Source organism: Falco punctatus (assembly GCF_963210335.1).
Source record: "Falco punctatus genome assembly, chromosome: 2".
Classification (NCBI taxonomy): Eukaryota; Metazoa; Chordata; class Aves; order Falconiformes; family Falconidae; genus Falco; species Falco punctatus.
The window spans coordinates 106,734,699-106,750,597 of NC_137581.1; the positions used below are offsets into that span (position 1 = coordinate 106,734,699).

General features: G+C 37.5%; 1 long non-coding RNA gene across 5 annotated transcripts in view; it reads right to left on the reverse strand.

The window, feature by feature from the left end:
• Positions 1-15,899, reverse strand: part of LOC308058564 — a 351,504-nt gene that overhangs the window by 86,797 nt on the left and 248,808 nt on the right. For all 5 annotated transcript variants that reach the window (XR_013925880.1, XR_013925881.1, XR_013925882.1 and 2 more), the window contains one exon: positions 8,722-8,770. This is a non-coding gene — a long non-coding RNA (uncharacterized lncRNA). The remainder of the gene's footprint in view (positions 1-8,721; positions 8,771-15,899) is intronic.

Consider the following 15,899-nt stretch of genomic DNA (forward strand, 5'->3'; position numbering starts at 1 on the left):
CTTCTTCTAAAGTAACATGTTGGAAATAAATCTTTTGAACTTTATTCTGGCATGTTTTCCACTAGGGTATGGTCCACACCATCTTATACAGTCCATTTTGCTAACTTTTGTGGTATCATATTAAACTGCTGATAGAAGATCAGTTGTTACAGAATCAACAGAACAAAAAATTCAGAGTCTGTTTTCTTGTTTTAACTGTGAGGTTTTGAGTATGTATAGCTATCAAGAAGAAAAACAGAAAAGAGTGTACATGACTGAAGAAACAAACAGAAAACTGCTGAACTAGTACTGTAGTTCTAGGATAATGGGCCCTGATGCCTCCCCTTCTCAAAGGCCTTGTCCCCTTCTGTTTTGTAAATCTTTTTCAAGATTTCCTATATATCATGTTGAAAGCTGTGTTCTTCTGTTCCCAGACATACCTCACTACTCATGTTGTGTATAATGAAGAAAATGACTTCAGCCTAACTTGAAGATGTTCTGTGAGATGACACGATTCACTCCAGAACATTTCAAAAATTATATGTGTGGAAGCAATACTGACATTTAACTTGAGGTTTGGGAAAACAAAAGCATATTTGGGGTTCTTACCACCAAAAATCTTGTTTGATACTTTTTTTTCCGGAAGTGTCACCTCACAGATGAAGTAAAGCAGCAGTTTCACTTCTAATTTAATCTGTCAGTTATTCTGATCTGATAGCTGTACATCAACAGCCTCCCATGCTACCATAAAACTGTGAGTTAATTTTTTAGGCTGCATCATAGATTCCTCGCTGCTTACTGGGTCATTACTCATGAACACACTCTACCAAATTAATTCAGCTTAAAACAGATTTTTCAACATACACTTCTCAGCTGGAATGTTGTATTTGTTTGTAACAGGCAAAATGTCAGAGAACACAGAGATTTGATTTGGGTATGCTTTGAAATCTTTATAATTATTATCCACCTCTTATGGTGTTCCTCCTTCCTCCCTTTTTGATAACTTAGGTCACAGCAGACTCCTATTTTCTTCCTTTTCTGCTCCTCGATTTCCACAATCTCATCACAAGTCTGACATCTATTGCAGAGATAGTGTCATGGAGTTTCCTTCAATTCTCACTGCAAGCTCAGATTCTTAAATTCTAGTTCCTGTGACACAGATTCTCTGTGGGATTTTTGGCAACAACAATTCTCCTTGCCAGATTCTTAATTTTTAAAAGTAATACAAAAATAACAGTTTACCACAAAAAAAACCCAGTTGTTTTGTGCTTAGAAGATGAATAATACTTGGAGTGAAGTACAAGCCCAGCATGGAAGTGTAGCAGAAAGGCTGGATACTGCTTAATTCCTACATTGTCCCTACCATTATTTCAAACTCATTTATCAACTTTAAGGTGTTCAAATACATGTTCTTCAGCTCCTCATCAGCCCAATCACATACCAGAAAAGAACATGGTACAACCAACATCAAACACATTGTCTAAAACCTGCACACACAAAAAACCCCAGTGCGTTGAGTTCAGCAGTAAAATTCTGTAGGCACACCCTGGGAAAACTTGGGAGGACTGCAGCAGATAAGGGGTCAAGCAGTTTATGGAAAGAAATAGGCAAGTATGCTCTCCCCTGCAACCTAAAAGTGGATGGGAGAAATGCTGCAGAAAGAGAAGTTTGTCCGTTTCTAATGTGTGCAAAGATTTGTGGTTTGGGATTTTTTTCTCTCCCCTCCTTCTTTTTTTAAACCAAACCAAAGGGAACAAAAACTTTTGTATCTCAGAAGATAAAAAGAAGAGTGGGTTTTCAAAGTCCACACCACTCAGGTGGATTACACTGCTTAAAAGTAAACACTGACTAGAAAATCTCTTTTTCAAGATTCCTCTTGACATACTGTGGTACTACTATACATCTGCAACCAGATGAATCTTACCAAACTTACCTCCAACTATGGACCAGGAATGACGGTGATCAGTTGGTTGTCTTTTAATGTTATCTAGATGTGTCTTTAATTGTAAAGAGTTCCATATGCCTTTGAACACAGTTTAGTAAGTATGATTTTAGTGCTCATCTACTCAATTTCCTCACACTTCCTAGTGTTTTTGGATGTATTATGGAAATCTGCTTCTACCTAAATTTTCTTTCTAGAACCCTTACCTTGCCCACAACCTTGCTATATTTTCAGACCACATGGCTTTTACTCCATCACGAATTATGTTCTTGTTTTACTTTATCACCTTCTTTCCTGTGTTCCACACAGCTGGATTTTCTTTTTTCACTCATATGCAGACCACCACAAACTGGGATTTTCTTCATTTTCTTCAGACAACAAACATCTCCAACACACTTTCTGCTCCCTTACTCCATCTGTTTTTGTTGATGTTTTCTATTTGTTCTAAAAGACTTGTTTTGGATGTCCCAGTGTATTTTGTCTCCAGCCTATGTTTGCTCTCCTGTTTGAGAGTTTCCTGGCAGACAGGGGCTACAAGCTTGCCTTGTAGAGCATTGAGGTAAACAGTCAGCACTCAATGAGTAAGGTACTTGGTTGCTCAGGAGGAAACACAGGTGTTTTTCACCATGTTATGAGATGAAGCACATTCTGCCCTATAAACTCAGCTCATATCAAAGTCACTTTCAACACTTCTGACAAGAAATTACCTATCTACCTGTATAACTTTGATGGTAATTGATGCATCTGTCATTGTGTCCAATATCCATCATCTTTTAAAGGAAGATACAGCAGTTTACTGCAGCTCTAGCTTGCATAGCAAGACTGCAGTTTACCATTTTTTTTATCAAGAGTTTGTCATTTGCATGTTCTCCAGGCTTATTCATAGTATGTTACTGGATTCATTGGCAAAACACAGACTCCATGTACTCATCTTTTGTAAGTGCAAAATGATTTGTTTAGCATTAGAGACACATTCTCAGCATTTTATACATCTGTTTCTTTCAGTGGTAAGAAAAGACTAAAGTAAAATCCAAACAAAATTACCACAATGCTCAAACTCCAATTTATCTCCAACTGTCCTCTAAGTATGGGATCTTCCTTTAGGCTCTTTCTTAGCCATTTAGGAAGCTGCCATCCTGAAGCTGAAATAAGTTATAATTTTTAGGGTTTTGGGTTCTGGGTTGTTTTTTCTTTTTTTTTTTTTCTTTTTCTTATCTTTTTTTTTTTTTCTCTCCCCCCCCACCCTCCACCCCCCCCCCGTCCACAATTTGCTAGTAAGTACTCCCCTTTAAGTTTTACTGAGGTGGGGCTCTCCCATTGAATTTTCAGTGGCATCTTTCAGATGCCTCTGGGAACAAGGGACCTAAGGAGAAAATATGGAGCACAGACAATTTTCCTCTGGACTGAGAGCTCCAGGATGGTTATTCCTTCTGATTTCACAAAGCAACGCAGGTATGCAGGTACTGTACCAGAAGATAGTACTGCAAAAATGAGCCATAATAAAGGCTGAAGGACTTCTTTTCCCAAATGTCATCCACTAAAGTAGCTCTTACCTGACAAATCACTTTGCCAGACACGAAATATTATCAAAGAAGTAAGTTAAATTTTTTTGACCAGCTCTTTACAAGCTTAATAATGAGAAGCTCTGTGTACAAATTCTCCCTGAAATGTTAAAAAGCTCTGTGTTGGGGGTGGGTGGGGGTTAAGTAATAGGAGAGTGGGGGAAATGATGAAAGACAGGCTGAATAGAACACAAGGTATCATCTAGTCCACCATGCCTCCACAAGGCAACACCAGTTGTTCTTGTCTTTCCTAACACATTGGGCTAATGACTCCATTCAAACTTTCCTTGTAAATCAGATCTTCAAGACCTCTGATTATCATAAGCGTACTCTGCCTCCTTCTTGCTGTACAATGCTCAGAGCAGGCTGTGGCACTCCAGACTATCAATACACTCGCAATTAAGCAGGGAGTGTCTGTCAACAGCAATCACACTCACTGTACAGACATGGATTTAAACTGAACTACTGACAGAGAGAGAAACTCATGCCCCGTTCCTGAACGGCGAAAGCTTGTTTCTCAGATGTATACAATATCTCTTTAATCATCTGAACTTGGAAGCCAGTCCTAACAAGAGATTGGACAGCTCAAAATAAAAAGCTCCCTTAGTCGCAACATAGAAAAATGCAAATAATAAATATTTTAAATACGTTTGTTCTTCAGTGCCTCTAGTAGTTGAATCAGCACTGATCAGAAATAATCTCAGTCCTAAAGCATTTGATTAGCAAAGAATATAGAAATGGTGCTAGGAAAATAGGTGAGGAGGGGGATGTATTTATCATCATCGCTAGTGCCACAACTGACAACCCTGCACAAGAATAGAAGGAAGAGAGCCCACATTTCTGACCAAGAGTAGGTAGATATTCCTTCATACAAAATTTAAAAAGCAATAGTATAATCAGTTTGAATGACAACCCTATTAAGAACTGTGTCTTTAAGCCTTCCTTAAACAACTCTGAAACATTTCAACAGGATGATATTAGGAAAGGGCAAAATACCAAGGGATTTCAGCCCAGTTAAATGGAATGCTGATGCTGGGAGAAGGCAAGTTATTAGAATCACACAGCCGGATGATAGGACATGGCGCCTCCATGGAGACTACCTTTGTTTTCCCAAGGACTCTGTCTTGCTGCTAGTCATGCTGCAGTACATCACACTGCTTTGGTTACAGCCACGTATTGCACAGGTTTGCCAGGCACTGGGGGAAAACCTAAAGAACATGAAAGCTCAGGGCAGCAACTTACTGCATGGCTGTATTCGAGCTTATTTGCAGCATAACCACCTGGGTACAGGTCACATATAAGGTATATTTATAATGGTGTAACACATACCGACTTGGATTAAGTCACTGAGCATACAACTGTCGGTGGTTTCAGTGATCTTATTTTGGCTTATACACAGCCAAAGCCTTTGAACTAAGTTTTTCATATATTTCTGCTAAAACCTTCATTCCTTCTAAGAGTGAACAAGAAAACTCAAGGATTAAATTGATAATTTGTTAAAGTTTCACATTGAACAAAACCACAAGTGCAAAGATTAAAGTACAAAATACAGAATATGTTTGTCACATGATACAGTTAGCAGGAAATATTTTAGACAATTTTCCCTCAGAAAAGGCTGGATCATTAAAAGCAAAGTTATTTTCAAGGAAATGTGTCAATTAATTTGTCATTTAAAAAAGCAGAGAGTGTTTTTAAATTGCTCAGATATTCTATTTAGTTAGTTTCAAGATGAAAAAGTTCTGGTTTAAAGTTAAAAATTACCTTTTTTGTTCTTCCCCCAAAGACTGACAAAGGTGTGTACAAAAGCAAATGAAAACAAAATATTTAAAAATTACTGATATTAAATATTTAAGTTGATATGATTCAGCTTCCCTCTGATCTTTATTTATAAAATAATTGATATTTTATCTTTCTTTACTGTTTCAGACAGTATAAAGTACTTAAACTTAAGAAAATTATTGACACACATTACAATTATTTCTGATCCATCTTCAAGTTCTGTAAAGTTATTTCATGAAAATTTTTGAAGAATTTTTTAGAAATATTTTGAATGTATCTTTCTCTTTCCTTCTTGAATTTTTTCATCATTAGGGATATATTTTTTTTTAAATTGTCTTATTACTGGTGTCCTCCTTTTTCTGTGGCTTACTCTTCCCAAGGCCTTAGTCAACAATTTCTAATATAACAGATCATTTTCTTACAACTAATCGTGAAGACACAGACAGAAGCCTTGAAATCAGGGTGAAGAATAGATATCTGGAAGACATAAGAAATTCTGGCAATGATCATGATTTACAAGAAAGTATTAAAAACAACAACTCAAGGCCCGAGGCAAAAAAAATATTCTAAATAGAATGTTCTAAATGCAATATAAAGCAGGGGTTTTCAAACTTTATCTGGGTGAAAGAGGGTACACTGCACTTGTTGAGCTCTGGAATACTACCAAAACCAAGGACATGGATGTTCAGAAAAGGATGTCCTTGCAAAATTGGCAATAAATACCAGCAAAGGTATCATATATACTTAACAATTTCACTACTCACAGTCACCAACTCACTGGCTTCACAAAATTGTACTCAGTGTCTGGTATGGGTTTATACCACAGAAAAGTATTGCCTCAGCACTTTTAAGTAGACTGGACAGGTTTGTTGCACTTGAGGGGAGATATGTCCTGTTGTGGGTTATGTGATATGTGGGTTGTCTTCTGCATCTATCAATCAAGGTAAGGTCTTTGCTGTCCAATAAGCTGCCTTCTTCATGCCCCTTGATGCACAGCCCCAGGAGACTTCTTGACACCTCCCCAGTCAGGTCAGTATTTTACTTTTCAACTAATAAGAATAAGATTAATTAACAAGCACTCATAAATCTGTAGTTACCGAGGTCATAACCTCTGCAATATTTAAATAATCTATTTTTCTGGTAGGCTACTTATTTTGTCTAGCCCATCTGAGCTTCTGTGAAAATCGACCCTTTATACAAAAAGGCTACATACAAAACTGTGATCTAGTTTGTGGGTTTGGCCAGGACTGGTATCTGACATGAGTAGACATTTCAGGGGACTGACCACTAACAAACCTTAATTGCAACAGACTGAGCGAAGTGCCTACGTAGTGTTCATTTTGCACATTTTCACATATGAATGTCTGTATTTTTGTAGACATTTTTAAGTTTGATGTCGAATGGCATTTTGCCAGGAAAACAATTAAAAAAGACTAATAACAGTTGGGTGCTAAAATCCTACCTTCTGGGCAAACAGTGATTTAATATCAGATGTATGTGCATGTGTTAGTAAATACATACTTGTAAAACAGTCACTGCTAGCACAAATTTGAAGTCTTTATATCAAGATAGAAAATTTATAATATACCCAGTCATTACAATGTAAGAAAAAAAAAAGTCTGCTATAATAACAGTCAGTATTGCTGAAATCAGCATTTTCACTGTGAGATTATTAATATCCTGCTTATTGATTATCATCTGTTTCATTGTATCTTCAAGATGCCCCAGGCAAAAATCAGATGACATGTGCTGATCTGAACCCTCTATCTCAGAGACATGAAAATGTTAAAGCCAGAACACTCTCGTTTACCAATGTTAGAACCTTACCAAGTTATTACATTATTACAGAAAAGGCCACCGGCCACCACGTAGGGCTGTTTGCTATCTTTACTACCCAGGCTGCATTTTGAATCCCTCACTGAATCTGTCAATGCCTTTGTAACAACTTACAATGTTTCTTATAGAGAAGCTAATAAAAAAATTAAGCATGAAGTACATGTTAAGTTTTATATTAAAAATTATTTGATCTGAGCATCTGCTTTTTTGATGAACTCAATCTTCTGCAAAGTATTCCAATACTTACACACTTCAAAAGAAGGTTTCAATTCTGCTTAGTCACAACAGAGAGATTTAAATGGAAAAAGCAACTTCTATGCAGAAAAGTCCAACTAAGAGGAAACCCAGAAAACATTTAATTTACTCAGTGTCAGTATTTCCCTAAAATAAAACATTAAAGATTAGACTCTCACTTGACAAGGAATGCTATGAGTCACATCTGCAGATGTGACTATTTCCAGTAAAGGAAATACATCCAAAGGTCAGATAGTATTGCAAATAGTATCTTAAAAAATCTTCTCTTATTATTTAGTAGCCTGCTCAATAGTCCACGACGCTCAGGCTAGTAGGTCCCAGCCTTCATTTTTTCCAAAATTAACCAGAAGACATAGGTATCAATAATTGGCGCAGTGCTAGAAGAAGCATCATTAGGAAGATGGCAGGCACAGCGTTCTTCCCAGCAGCAGCAGTAACTAAAACTTCTGGAGTTGCAAAAACGTTCTTCTGAAACAGGGATTTTATTTTAATAACAATATTTCCAGAGGAAATATTAGTTCTAACTAAATCAAGTAGTTATTAGGACAAAGAGTTTGTCCTAAAACCCTATATTTAGTGAAATCAAAAGATCTGTAGTGTCCTCTCAACAATATTTTAAAGCCTAGCACCTTTTCTGAATTTTGTTCTAATTTTTGTTTTCCACATAGTCCAACTAAGGATGCATTATGTAAGCCTGTAAATACAGAGCTTCTTTTTTTAGGGTAGCATTTATTTCACTGCACTGAAAATGATCAAACAAAAAAGCCCAAATTCGCTGCATTATCTGGTAGCAAATAAAATCACTAGCAAGGAGTCAACTCTCATGTCTTCATGACTTAAATGCTAATTTTTGTCCAGGTAGATTTTGTGTATTTGCCACAGCACAGCTATGAACTACTCACAGAAAATCCAAACACAATATGAACATAAACTGCTACTGTCTGCTGTCTGAAGACACCTCAGTTTTACAGTGGGGGTATTGATGCTTCCAACCTTTTTATTACCAGAAAAACCATCAACAGCTTTATAATGATGAATGCAACACAGTTCAGTTTGTATTTGCAAAATTCACTTTTAAAAACGGCAGATGTGTGCCAGCACATCTGGAAACCACTTTTAATTATACTTTCCTCAAGTGGGAAAGCAGTAGCGTGTACCCATAGTGAAGCTTTTATATCTGACCACACAAATGCTAGCAACCACCTGTGCTTTACACTGATTTTCATTATAGAGTATATCACATTACTACCCTATTATTCCAGAATGACATTTGAAGCTGTTGTGTGACTAAGCTGCAGCAAGTGTGGTCTTGAAAATGCCTCTACTCTACAAAAATGTAATAAACCTGATTGCAGTTAGGGTACTTACCACTGAGGATATCACAATATGCATGCTCCTAAAGTTGGCTTCTCTTGCTCTGAAAGTCATAAAAGATATGCGTTAGCAATCATGATTATCACTCTGGGAACTGGAATTTAGCAAACTAATGTATACCCTCAAATGAGGTACCTTGTAAGTATTTGGAATCCCAATATTTGTTTCTTTCCTACTATTAATGCAGGAATATTATAGTTAAATACTCTGCTTCTTCAGCCACGCTCTGAGATTACAAAATGCAATTTCAACTGTGATCTGTCAGCCTAACAGTATTTGAATCCTGTCATAAATATTTTCATAGGTTGGAAACATTGTGAGTTACACGACTAAGTTGGATTTTCTAAATTTAACCTTCCTCTCCTACTCCCCCTTGCCCCACCCAAATGTAACAGCTTTTTTACATCGCTGTTTCTTATTTCTGTCACAAACACACACACGCAAAAAAAAGTTTCAGATATCTGTGGAATCCTTTTCTTCTTTACAACACTCTTTCAGTATTTTGGAAGAGTGTGATGTTGACATGCAAAATTTTGTATATCATAGTGGAATGGAAAGGCTGAGCATTACAAATGCTCAGCCATTGGGAGACCTGGCGTGCCCAGGGACAGACACCAGAAATGGACACCACTCTGTAACTTTGCAAAATGTAAAATACACTATTTTATAGATTATATTTTAGTATAATTTGCTATGCTGACCTGCACAATGTGCAGGTAACTAAAAAAGCCCCAAACATCACTTTAGCATAATTTAATCTGTTAATCAGATACTATGCTTGAAAGAAAAGCTTCCACACCATTATACATCTAAAAAACCACATTCACCTGTCTCATATTTTCTGCCTTTAATTCAAGACTTAAGTTTTGCAGTAACTCATGAAGCCACAGAGGATCCCTCACAGGACTGAGCCCTCTCCCAGTGTGCTGCCCACGTAACTTCACTACATGCTGCCAAAGGCTCTGGGGTTGCAGCTGAAAGAAACTCGTCCTGCTCTGAGAAAGACTCAAAGCAGACCTCAGCCTGGGATCCCAAGACAGCCGCTACACTCCTCTTTACCAGACAGAACAACAGCTGATCTGTACAGTTGCAAGGACCTTGGCTTCACTTCTGCCCTCCCCACCGCTCCCTCCCCGCCGCTACGCACAGTTGCACCGAGGCGCAGAAGGGTCCCAGTGCCGCTGTCTCACACCACCCAGGAGAGCTGCTGCTTCTGCAGCAGGCAGGACTCTCCAGGTCAGCAGAGAGGGTACAGCAAGATTTCCTATAACGCACCTTTTTTTTTTGTCATCTCAGAACCTCCCATGTGATACCTGGTAGGCATTTAAACATTGAATCTACTATGCATTAGAATAATGTAGGGGGTGTTCACTAGGTCATAAATGTAACATTTGCAAAAATATTTCTCATATTTTAAGACTTTGAATATGTTAACAGTCCATAACCCTGCTGCTGTAAAATCATAACCCAATTTCACATTGCAAATATATTTATTATCCATGCAAAGAAGGCATAATACCCCTCCCCCTATTCTTTTGTTATCTGTGGTAAAAATTTTAGATTGCTAAAAAAAAAAAAGTTCATTTTTGTGAGTTTCTTAAACTAAAAGAAAAAAGTATTGTGATCTACTTCAAAATACATTCACACTCTGAATACAACTTGTTAAAGGTTTTCCAACCAAAACCACTTACAGGGCAAACAAAGACTGAAGCACTCTATGGTACTCTACAAAAGATAAAAATATACTTTTTTTGTTTGAAGATGAAGTTATCCTGAAATCAACCTTATTGAAAGAAAATTGTGTCTAATTATCAAAATAATAGACGTAGAATGTAAATGCACTTCATCTTGGACATAAACTATGTAATGAGGCTTTTAGATAGGGATACACTAGAAGACAAGTAGCTGCACTTTCTGAACCCTGCTTGAAATGGTGATATGAATTGATATAACCAAGGTCAGCCACAAGAATCATTTTTAGAAGCGGGGAACGACAAGGGAAAAGACTGCAAATGGGTAAAATAAGCACTCTGGTGTCTGCTCCTTTACAACACAAGGAAGACATGTCCAGCCCTTCTATTTGGTAAAACTTCCTCTTCAAGGAGTGCCAATGAAGACATTTAAGCTCCTTGAAGAAGATGGCAAAGCCAATGATGCTAGTGCCGTTAGGAACTAAGGGGGAAGAGGCAGCTTTTGGCGTCCAGGAGCAGCCAGGTCACAGGATGCTGGATCCAAAAAGCCACAGAGTCAGGGGGATTCTCTCTGCTGATCGCAACAGGCCCTAGATCAGCCCCTTGCCCTTATACCTCTTTAACTATCCCACTCATAACTCTGTCATCATGAGCTTAAGGATGTGACTGGGAAGGAGAGCAGAAATGTCTTTGAAGTCATGAAATATATCCAAGTTCCTGGATATCTGCCATTTTAAAACACTAAGTTGAACACACACTTAGCAGCAGGTTAATGGTCTGGAAGCAAGGAGCAAACAAACAGAGAGGAAAAATCCACCATGGATGCATCCTCCCTGTCTAATTCCCTCTTATTCCAGGCATTTTGGGTGCACTGGAGCTGTAGTCCCATAACCAGCCAGTCAGGCAGACCGCACGCCTGCAGCCATGTCAGACCCTGCCCATCGTGCTGCCATCCCTGAGACCCACTGAAAATCACCTCTGGGGCCAGGGGCTGGTGCTTGGGGCTGCACACATATGTAGAAGGGAAAACACCTAGTCTTAGGTACAGGGTGCTAGGGAGTCTGAGCAGGAGAGGCGAGGCATTACTCCGGGGAGCAGGGTACCGCTGACAAAGCTGTAGCCGTTTTTTCCAGAGCAGGGCTGATGTCGTGCCCGTTCTCTCCTATAGCGAACTGACTGAAAATACTAAAAAGTCTTTGCATTCCAATTGGTCCTGCCAAGGGAGCTTGACTGGCAGGACAATGCATCTTTGTTCTCAATTAAAACCATTATTTGGGTGCAATAATTATTTAAAAGCCAAGAGGAATATGATTTTGTGATTATAACCACAATTTGTCATTTGAAGTAAATGTTTCAAACTATCAGGGTTTGGTACAGAAAGAAGAGAGAGGGAGTAATAACAAACACTACTGTGACTACATGTAGCCTTCATCCAGCCCGAGCAATTTTACTTGTATCCTGAAATCACTGTAGCATAATCACAAACCAAAATTATAATTGTAGTGGAAAACCACATATGACATGCTGATATGCAGGGATTTCATTAGCGCATTACATTACTGGATACTGCAAGTAATCTGCCTGCTACGTTTTCCTTTTCGTAAGAATACAGAGCAATCGTGGCTATTCTAATACAGAAAACCGGGAAGCAGAGCAAGAAAGAAATGGAGAGAATTTGTGTTAAATTGGATTTTCTTGTCTTCTCCTGTAGTTTTTATCACCCAGATGACAAAACATTATCATTAGCAGTTTATACCAAAAGTTAACATTTGCCCATCGTTTTCTATTTTCTCTAAACCACAAAGGTTTGAGCCTGTTATGCACTCCCCTTATCTTACTCGGTTACTTTAGAATCTAAGAGTGCACTGTGCACATTAATCTTTCATGGCAGAGTTCACTGAAGTTCTGCCAAAATTTGATAATTATGTTCCATCCAATGCAGCAATTTATTTATCTCATTGCTGGAATTTAGAACATATAGAACAAAGTGCTTAGTTTATATGAATGAAATGCTTGCTAAAAAAAAAACAACCCACAAGACAAAACAAAACACTCCTGTTTCATTTCTAAAGTTTTAAAACATGCAGTGGAATCTATTGAGAAATAAAGCTATTTTTACTAGACGTGATGTTTTCTTGATAAACTGAAAGTGTTTTACAATATGTTTAGGTTTTTTTTTTCTTTTCAGGTAAGTGAAAGTATTTTATAAATACGTTTGTAACTTTTATTCAAGTGTATAACAATATGTATCACATACTGCACTACTAAAACATGAAATATTAATGTCTAATGGTCATTAAAAATGCCAACTACAAAGCAAGAACTTGTATTTTGAATGAAGAATGAATTGGTTTACTGCACTGAAATGGGTAACTGGGAGTTCAACAGTTCTATGGAGTAAAATCTAAGATACAAAATTACAAAACAGTTAAGCTTTATAATTGCACTTATTCATGATATGTTTGCAAACAAACAGAAAACATAAAGCCCTCCAAGTATGAAGATTAGAGACACTTTATTCCTGAGGGCTGTTAAAAATAAAAATGGCATAATGGAGAATACTTAAAATCCTTCACCTTTTGTAGTCTCAGGAAAAGTAACTAACCATTTATTTTTCAACGTAAATATAAAGAAGAAACATTAATCTACTGGTTTGGCATTTAAAAATAGAATAGAGTATCTATAAATTTTAAACTTTATACTTTATACTTATGAATACAGAATGTTGATTTATCTGATAGAAACATGACTTCATTGTATGGCCATACAGACAATAGATTTCTTAATGAAGGAAAATGTTAATTTAGTGACTGCGATCAAAAGCCAAATTTATAATGTTTTAAGTTTTTAAGCTAAACTTTCTGTTACTTCATATATTAGATTTTACACTTCAGGCATGCTATCAGACAAAATTTGACTCTGGATTTAGAAGCTGCTCACAAAGTTTTTGGAGCATAACTTGCTGTGATTTATAACACAACCCCTCACCAACCAAACAGACACAAACCAGAAATTAAAACCTCTAGAAGTAGTGTGTTAGCATGTGTTCATTATTTCACATTAAAACTTTCTAGGTAAAACTAGGAATATCACAATAAAACATTTTAAAGTTAGTTTTGCAGTATCTAGATGTGTGTATGCATATTTTAAATTAACTGTACCTAATTTAGTAACTCAGGAGAAATTACTTCCACAGGCCAGCAAATAAATTCCATCATGATTTACACAAATTCTACTATCACATTTACTTTTGCACCAGAATGGTCATTTTCTGGCAATGCTTTACATTAAAATAGGATTCAACTGTGTTGTATTTTTCCCCGTTGAAAAACTTTTTTAAAAACCCAGAAAAATGCAGTTAAATCCAATCTGTTTTATTTTACTAATGTTCTCCATCTATTTTTTTCAACATGTTAATCTTCTTTCTTTCATTGTAAATACAACATGTTACAGTTAAACTTGTAGGAGACTTCTGAGTATTGTAACTCAGTCTCCTGCAACATAACAATGAACAAACTCTCCTAGGCAAGTTATACGAAAGTACAGATACTGAAAAGTCTATAAAGCTGAGTTTTTTCCCAATCTAGCAATGTCTTGCATTATGTAATAAAGGAAACACACACACACACACACACACACACACACACACACACAAACACCTTCGAGAAAATGTACAGTGTAACAGAAGAAAGACAATACCTGTAAAGCCCATTTTAACAGCAGGAACTACTGCAAAGGGGATCAAGGCTGGGGGGTAGGGGGCAGGGGAAGGTGCGAAAAGTCTGTTCCACATCGATATTGCTGCTGAAGTATGATATTGCTTATAAGTAAACAGGACATATAGAAAAGAACAAGCAACTCCTTGGCGATAGCCAGAAGTGCTGTTACGTAAAATAAAAACACCTAACAAAAATGCTGCCTAACGCATTTTGTCTTTACATTGAACACGTGGAAAAGATACTGGGGTAGAGTATACACAGCATCTAATAGGAGGTCCTTAATTTCCAATTGCTGGGTTGCTTTGTTAAATAGAGATTAAATTCACAAAACGTTCAAGTGTACACTAATAATGTATTCACCTACAGTGCCAGGCTTGTTTATATAATATCAGTGAGGAATAATCACCCATTTATTGCACTGATGAATCTCCACAAATTTGAAAACTCTGAGCACACTTGAAATGTGAACTTTCACAGCTCCTTATTAATGTTTAGACTAACTCCCTTTCCCCCTTTTTAACAACAAAGGACAACCCAGCTCCTGTGCCCTGCCTCACAGATCAGAACCATACCCAGATTTCAAGGAATCAGGAAAAATCCGAAGGCACATCTGATATTTTCCTTCCAAATTTACCCCCAATTGATCTAGGCATGTATTTTTTAAATAGTCATATCAAAAAGCTTCACTCGCACAATTCAAACAAAGAAACTTCTCGAAAATGTCATTACTTACTGTTCACTGAGCATAATTTACTGAGATTAAAAAGTTTAAAGATTCATCTGCTTTATATCCACAAGTGTTTTAAGCAACCCCTAATACTGTAGCCTGCTTAAATGTGACAATTAGGGCTGCTTTGGCATGTTGAAAAATACAAAGGTACCAACAATCCTCATTATGCCTTAGCTCCCTGTAGCCTGGTTTTTGGAGGTGCATAAACTGCGGAAATTTAGAATCATAATAGCAACAATTTGGTACACAAGGAAAAAACAGACACCACCACCCCCCCACCACCCCCACCACCCCCTGAATGCTTCAGATATACTGTATAAAGTCATTTTGACATGCCTACACAACTGGTTGTGGCAGCTTTCAGACATGATTCCTAATCACAAAAAAATGCTTCAGGTTCTTTTAGAGAAAGCTTGCCGTTGGGAAGTTGATTTTGGCCAAATGCCAAAATCATGTGCAAAAGGGGCCCTCATTACCAATTCATGGCAGCCTTCAGCGCTGACAAAAAATGTGACCCAACAGGCTAAAGCAACAACTAAAATTAAAAAGTATGAGACAAAGACAACTTACTTAATATTCCTTCCATCGCCATGTTAAACTTTTCCGTAATTAAACCCTTGTTAGTTCAAAGCAGTTTTCAACTACTTTTAAATGATTGCACAGGCAGTCTGTAACAGTGGAAAGCTTTCCCTGTAAATTCTCCTCAGCCACTCCACTTTTAACAGCATTTGGGTCCGACAGCAGAACTTTCTGCTGTGCACCTCTGCGAGAAACCCCTCTCCAAAAAGAAGCGAGGTGCCCGTGTGTATTTCAGTGAAAACTAAGCAGATCATTACAAGATTTTTGCAAGCGTTAAAGGCATAGGAGGAGTGAGGAGGGGGGAGGAGAGAAAGAGCTCGATACGCGGGAGAAGCTATTTCCTAAACTTTCTAAAAAGCTTATCAAAACGGGCATGCAAACATTAAGCAATCGCAATTAACAGCACTCGCTGCGCCACTATCCCATAAAAGCAGATTTGATACACAGCCTTAC